The sequence below is a fragment of the Orycteropus afer genome, unplaced genomic scaffold (assembly GCF_000298275.1).
Source record: "Orycteropus afer afer isolate SDZICR_OR568_19922 unplaced genomic scaffold, OryAfe1.0 scaffold00284, whole genome shotgun sequence".
NCBI classification, from domain to species: Eukaryota; Metazoa; Chordata; class Mammalia; order Tubulidentata; family Orycteropodidae; genus Orycteropus; species Orycteropus afer.
Genome location: NW_006921871.1, coordinates 605,039 through 610,488, shown reverse-complemented (window position 1 = coordinate 610,488; position 5,450 = coordinate 605,039). Strand labels below are relative to the sequence as shown.

General features: G+C 34.4%; 1 non-coding gene across 1 annotated transcript; it reads left to right on the top strand.

Moving 5' to 3' along the window:
- Positions 1–693: 693 nt before the first annotated feature.
- LOC122151005 lies at positions 694–800 on the top strand. Its single transcript, XR_006163935.1, has one exon. It is a non-coding gene; the product is annotated as a U6 spliceosomal RNA (small nuclear RNA).
- Positions 801–5,450: the final 4,650 nt, after the last annotated feature.

The window sequence follows — 5,450 nt, the reverse complement described above, 5'->3', positions numbered from 1 at the left end:
CTTAGCTATGGAATAACCAAAAAGAATTCTATTTAAAAAACAAAACCAACTACTACACTGATATCTGTAATAACATGCGATTGGTACATTATCCTCAGTAACATTTAAACAAATATATGAGAATAATAAATATGAAAATATTTCAAAAGATTCTAGAAGATGCCATGTACCTAGTAGGTTTAATCTTGTAGGAAATAAGAATATAGTAAAATAGAATCATTGAATGAAATTATGGTTAAGAGTAATGATATTGAGAGAAAACACAACACATGTACTGTGTGCCAGATAGGTATTGGTTAATCTTGTGAACCTTTAATTATTCATAATTTTTATTTTTATAAAAGTTACAGAGATATGCATGGTTTTCTTGCTCCCAGGCACATATGATTGTATTAGGTATTATTGAGTGTGTCAAGACACACAGCTAGGTCATATCTTCATCACCAAATGACTATAAAAAGTGATATTCCATTGAGCAATGAAGTCACTTGCTAATGAAATGACCTTAATGGATTATATGAAAAATGGAAGTGAGACAAACTTAGAATAGTCTAGTAATTCTGAATGATGAACAGGAACATTTTGAGATACTAAAACATAAGGAACTATCCTAAATACAACCCTTTTTATCCTATTAATAGTCCTTTACATACAGTAAGAAAAGATGAATAAATGTAATAGAAACATGAAAGAGTGTCTGATTAGGCGGCACCAACACTAATATCAGAACAATATAGTTAATATTAACATGGCCCTTGCACAAGGATGACACTCATATTTATGAAGTGTTCTATATTATTTAGACCTTGAAGTCAAGAAGGCAATGGCATGACACATATAAAACTCCAGGGGGGGGGGGAATAATAATAATAATTGTATACCCAGCAAGATTAACCTTCAGCTATAGCAGTGAAATTAGAAAATTTCCAGATAAACAGAAATTAATGGAATTTGTAAAAATCAAACCAAATTTACAAGAAATACTAAAGAGAGTTCTTTGAACAGAGAACCAAGACCCACAGACAACAACTTGAGATGAACACACATGATAACATCACATAGACACCAATGCAAATATAAAAGTATTTGTAGATAAAATCTCTCTTTATCTCATTATTATAATGAAATGTGCAAAGGTCTGGAGTTAAAAAAATAAAAAAGGAAGAACATGCTAGGCATTTCTAAAGGTGAAAGAATTGAAGAAAAAATCCAAGCTTTTAGTGGCAATACTGAAATATTCTATGGACAAAAATCTTCAGTGGAGCAGAAAGCATCACAAGAAGATGGGAGGAATACAGAGAGTCATTATAAAAAAAAAAAAATTGATTGATGTTCAACTATTTCAGGAGGCGGCATATGATCAAGAACCAATGGAACTGAAGGAAGAAGTCAAAGTTGACCTGAAGGAATTAGCATAAAACAAGTCTTCAGGAATTGATGGATTGACTGTTGAGATTTTTCAACAAATGAATGCTGAGCTGGAAGCACTTCCTGGTGTATGACAAGAAATTTAGAAGACAGCTATCTGGCCAACTGACTGGAAAAGGTCTATATTTGTGCCCATTCCAAAAAAGGTGACCCGACAGAATGTGAAAATTATTGAATAATAGCATTAATATCACACACAAGTAAAATCCTGCTGAAGATAATTTAAAAATGGTTGTAGTAGCATATTGACAGGAAACTTCCAGAAAGGAAAGCTGGATTCAGAAGAGGACGTGGAATGAGGGATACCATTGCTGATGTCAGATGGATCATGGCTGAAAGCAAAGAATACCAGAAAGATGTTTACTTGTGTTTAATTTACTATGCAAAAGCATTTGATTGTGTGGATCATAACAAATTATGGATATCACTGTAAAGAATAGGAATTCCAGAACACTTAATTGGGCTAATGAGGAACCTGTACATAGACCAGGAGGCTGTTTGAAGAGAACAAGGTATACTGCATGGTTTAAATCAGGAAGGTGCATGTCAGGGTTTTATCCTTTCACCATATTTATTCAATCTGTATATTAAGCAAATAATATGAGAAACCCAGACTGTATGAAGAAAAATATGGCATCAAAATTGGAAGAAGGCTCATTAATAACCTTCAATATGCAGATCTTGCTTGCTAAAAGTGAAGATGACTTGAAGCACTTATTGATGAAGATGAAAGACTACAGTCTGTCATATGAATTACATTTCAATATAAAGAAAACAAAAATACTCACAAGTGGACAAATAAGCAGCATCAGGATAGATGGAGAAAAAATTGAAGTTGTCAAAGACTTCATATTACTTGGTTCTACAATCAACACCAATGGAAGCAACAATCAAGACATCAAAAGACATATTGCATTGAGCAAATCTGCTGTTAAAGACCTCTTTGAAGTGCTGAGGAGCAAAGATATCTCCTTGAAGGCTAAGATGGGCCTTACCCAAGCCATGGTATTTTCAATTGCCTCATATGTATGTGAGAGCTGGACAATGAATAATGAAGATTGAAGAAGAGTTGAAGCTTTAGAATTGTGGTGTTGGTGAAGAATGCTGGAAGTACTGTGGACTGCTGAAAGAACTAACAGATCTGTTCTGGAAGAAGTGCAGCCAGAATGCTCCTTGGAAGCAAGGATGGGCAGACTGCATCTCACCTACTTTGGTTATGTTGTCAGAAGGGACCATTGTCTGAAGAAGGAGGTCATGCTTGGTAAAGTGGAGGGTCAATGAAAGAGAGGACGGTCCTCAACAAGATGGATTGACTGGTGGCTGCAGTGATGGGCTCAGGTATATTAGGCATTGTGAGGCTGGCACAGGAGCAAGCAGTGTTTCATTCTATAGTATGTAAGGTTGCTATGAGTCAGAGATGACTCAACAGCACATGACAATAGCAACAACAAGACTGAAAGTAGAGAAAATTAACAAAGATATTAATTTTTTTTAAAGCCAAAAGAGGGAAGAATGAGTGTAGTTATCAGAACTTCCATATGGAGAGGAAGTCAAGATAATTTTAAGATACAGTGGGTTGTATTAAACTTGGGAAGCAAATAATAAATTACAAGATAACCCCAAAGGAAAATAATAAACCTCAAATAAAAAATAAAATAAAAATGGGAGATCATAAGGATTTAGTAAATACTGCAACTATAGCAGCAAAGGAAATTATAAGAAAATACAAAACAAAATTACTCAGCACAGAAAATTAAATGGAACAAATAAATCAGTAGCACTAGAAAAAAAATGACAGTAATAAATTAATAATATTGATAATTACATTGAATGTAAATGGATTAAATGGGCCAGTCAAGTGACAGAGAACACCAGAAGGATAAGGAAACATAATCTATCAATATGATGTGCAAAAAAGACACATCTTAAGCACAAAGACAAAAAGTAGACCTAAAATCAATGGATGAAAAAAATACACATATCATGGAAATGGTAATCAAAAAAAGAGCAAAGTGGCAGTGTTAATTTCTCATAAAATAGACTTTATAACAAAAAGAACTAGCACAAGAGAAAAAGGAGGATGTTATGTAATATTTAAAGTGTCAAATGAACAAGAGAACATAACTATAATAAGTATCTATATACCCACTGGAAGATCTCCAAAATAAATAAATCTTTAACAGCATTGAAAAGAGAAATAGACAACTCTACAATAATAATTGTTGTTGTTGTTATGTGCTGTCGAGTCGGCCCCGACTCATAGCGACCTCTCCTTGGGTGTCCGAGGCAGTATCACTACAGAAGTAGGATTGCCCAACCTTCCTTCTGAGGAGTGGCTGGTGGGTTTGAACCGCCAGCCTTCTGGTTAAGAGCCTTTAATAAATACACCACTTTCGATTAAGGATAGAACAACTAGAAAGCAACTCAAGAAGGACATGGAAGAACTAAATAGTACTATCAAACAATTTGATCTCTAGACATATACATAACACTCCACTCTATGACAGCACAATATACATTCTGTTCCAGCATGCATAGAACATTCTCCAGAATAGACCATATATGTTAGCCCACAAAGCAAACCTCAATAAACTTAAAATATCAAAATACTACAAAACATCTTCTCAGATCACAATCTTATAGAATTAAAAATCAACAACAGGAAGAGCAAGGAAAATAAAGTCAAATATTTGGAAGCTGAATAACATCCCACTTAATAACTGTTGAGTAATAGAGGAAATAAATATTGAAATAAACACATTCCTTGAAACAAATGAGAATGAAAATGCAACATACCAAAACCCTTGGGAAACAGCAAAGACAGTGCTCAGAGAGCAGTCTATAATGATAAGCAAACACATCAAAAAAGAAGGAAAAATCAAAATGAAAACTTAACTCACCATCTCCAACATTTAAAAAAAAAAAAAAAAAAAAGCAGCAAAATAGGTCTACGGTCACCAGAAGAAATGATATAATAAAGAAAAGAACAAAAATAAGTTAAAAAGAAAACAGTAAAACAATAGAATCAACAAGGCTAGAAGTTGGTTCTTTTAAAAGGAATAATAAAATTGACAAACCACTGAAAAAATTTAGAAAAAGAAAAGAAGGAGAATATGCAAATAGCATGAATAAGACAGGAAATGGGCAATGTCGTGCCAGAAACAACTGAAATGGAAAAGATAATAACAAAATACTATGAAGAATTGTACTTCAACAAATTGGAAAACCTAGAAGAAACAGACAATTTCTAGAAACACACTACCTGCCTAAACTAACATAGACATTAGAAAATTCTAAGAGAACTACAATAAAAGATGAAATTGAACAGATCATAAGAAATTCTCAACAAAAGTAATCCTGGCCCAGATGATTTTATTGGCAAATGCTACCAAATATTTAGGGAAGAGCTGACACCAATTCTGCTCAAAAGAATATAGAATATAGAAAAGGAAGAAATGCTGCCAAATTCATTCTATGAAATGAGCATAACCCTCATACTAAAGCCAGGCAAATAAACCACAAACAATGAAATTTATAGGCCAATATCCCTCATAAACACAGAAATAAAAATCCACAACTAAATCCTGGTTAACAAAATCCAGCGACATATCAAAATAATGATAATACTAATACATCATGAGTAAGTGGGATTTATACTAAGTATGTATGTTCCAGTGGCTGGAATAGGTAAGAAGGGTGAGGGAAAGCCCCTAGACTACAGGGAACAGTGGCAGACAGGGCCAACAGGAACAGCTAGGGGGAAGCCCAGTCAGGCAATGGAGCATTTGGAACAGCGAGGGGAGATGAACTTGGATATTGGTTTGTTGTACTGTGGTGGCTTGCATGTTGCTGTGAGGCTGGAGGCTGTGCCAGCAGGTATGCCCATGGTGGGCCAGTTTTGGTGGAGCTTTGAGACTGAGACAGACTCAGAAGAAAGAAGAGGCCATCAACTTCTCAAAGAATTGGCCAGTGAAAATCTTACGAATAGTAGTGAAACGCTGTCTTTTTTTTTTTTCTTTTTT